The sequence below is a fragment of the Condylura cristata genome, unplaced genomic scaffold, assembly GCF_000260355.1.
Source record: "Condylura cristata isolate star-nosed mole 26May11 unplaced genomic scaffold, ConCri1.0 scaffold00022, whole genome shotgun sequence".
Classification (NCBI taxonomy): domain Eukaryota; kingdom Metazoa; phylum Chordata; class Mammalia; order Eulipotyphla; family Talpidae; genus Condylura; species Condylura cristata.
The window spans coordinates 4,735,389-4,737,703 of record NW_004567123.1 but is presented as its reverse complement, the minus strand read 5'-3'; positions in this window follow the sequence as shown (position 1 = coordinate 4,737,703).

Genomic DNA, 2,315 nt, shown 5'->3' with positions numbered 1-2,315 from the left:
TGGGAATTCTCCTTACTCTTCTCCAGAGCCATGTATTCTACTTCCCTATTTCCTGGCTCCATTTCTTTCTTTTCTTCCCTCCTTTGTTTACTGGAACCCTTGGGAAAAGAGACAGGCTGCCTCTGGATGTGCTTAAATGGAATGCCAGTAATTTTATTTGTTAAAGATTTATTTTATGTACAAGAACTGGGGGGCCGGGGGGGATTGGGTCAGAGGTGTGGGAATGAGAAAATTTGCCAAAGACAGAGTGGGGAGCAGAGCAGTCAGATCAACTGAAATACACTGCTGAGTGGAGAGCGGTGAGTGAGACAGGAGAGGTCTGTTGCATCATGTGAGTTGGCTCCCTGGCCTGGGATCAAACTTATGCCACAAGGGCTAGTGATAGTTTGATAGCATTGAGATTTTAACTCCTGAGGCACCAAGGGAGGCCCCCCAGTAATTTTAAACTTGAAAGAACTTGAGATTCAAGAACCAAAAATGATGTTTTGCCTAATTACCTTATTCTTTAAAAAATGGAAAATAAACCTTCTCTGAGGCTGTCTGAACTAAGTCTTATGACCTTAGACTAAGGATTGCAAGATCAGTTACCGGATGCATATGTAGATGAACCGCACAAAATTCTTTTATCCTCCAACTGCAAATTTCTTTGTTCTGTCCTTCCCTTCTATGTTGCATTTCCTCTTTCCAAACACTAAACAAAACTACATAATCTCACTGGAGTGACCATAGGTGGGTTCAGATTTCCTGTGCACATGTAATTGAAGTTTGCTTTTTCTCTTGCTAACTTTGAGTTAGTTCATCACTAGACCACCAGCCAAAATGAACCAGAAAGAGCAAATGTTCCCTGGAAGCACATCATTTAGAAGAATTAAAAGTGCATTATTTGAGGCCTTGCACATTCTGATTCTTCTATTTTCATGACAGCTGCATCCTTTGACGAAGTAGGGAATTCTGTGTTAGAAATTTTCCTTCTAAATTTTGAAAGTTAGAAACCATCTCTCTCTCTCTCTCTCTCTCTCTCTCTCTCTCTCTCTCTCTCTCTCTTCTCTTTTAACATTCAGAGAAGCTGTGGTAAAGTTTGACACTATTTGATTTCTAATCCTTAATTTTATAACTTGCATGTTGTGGTGGCCTCCAAGGAACTATATCTCACTTCTCATCTTCTCTTTACCGTTGGGTAGTCTCTTTCCACATAGACTATGGGCCCAGCCAGATGACTGACTTTGGCCAAAAGGACAACAGCTAAAAGACCAAACTGATGCCATGACAGGCTTCAGAATGCTTCTGAACTAGCCAGGCCTAAGTTTCGGTTATCAACAAGGCACCAAGGCCAAATTTAACTGTAAATGTCTGAATCTTGGCCTTCCCTGGTGGCACAGCGGGTTAAAGCACAGCACTGAGAAGCTTAAGCCACTTCCACTTGAGTTCGATTCCCGCCTACCCCGGAGGAGATCCACATGGTGAGACAGACCTCTCCTGCCTCGCCCGCTGCTCCCCTCAGCAGTGTACTTCGTCCATCTGTCTGTTCTGCTCCCCGCTCTGTCTCTGGTGAATCCTCTCACCCTCCGCATCTCTGGCCTGTACCCCAGTTCTATATGAATAAATCATTAGAAAAAATGTCTGAATAATCTTGCTCATCCCATAGCAACAGCCAGTTAGCTAGTAGGCAAGTAACCAGTACATATCAGAAAAAACGCCAGATGTCCTAAGGTATGCGGGCCGAGTAGTGAAGGTCACATCTTACATGCATAGATCAACCAGGTTAAGACAAGGTAACTTTTTTCAATGTCCACCAATCAATGTACTGCTGAGCAAAAACTCCCCTCAGCTGGGCTGAATCTCCCCTCTTCTGTAATAAAAACCCTGCCTCCCCTGAGCTCAGGGCTCTCAACTTCGGCTGCTGTGTCGCTGCATGTTGGGAACTCAGGCTCGATCTTGCAATAAAGACCCTTGTGGGCTTTGCATCGGAACCGGCTCCTTGGTGGTCTTTGGAAAACTTGAAACCTGGCACAACACAGCAAACCTGAGGCAAATGAAGGTTAGAAAAGTGCTTGTGCATTGGGTTGGCCCTCTCACATCAGGAACCTACAAATGAACAAGCTGTTGTTTCTTACAGGATAAGAGAGTACAGGGAGAGACAGAGGTCCCAGTCATCCCAAGAAGTCCCAGACATGTGTTTTAAACCATACAATCAACATGCATCCAGCTTAGACCAGAATACCCAAAACATCTACAAATTTTTCTATGTAGTCATTCATTTCAGTTCTACTTTTTATTTGACTATTTTGAACTCTGTCTTTTGGATTGGAGCCTCT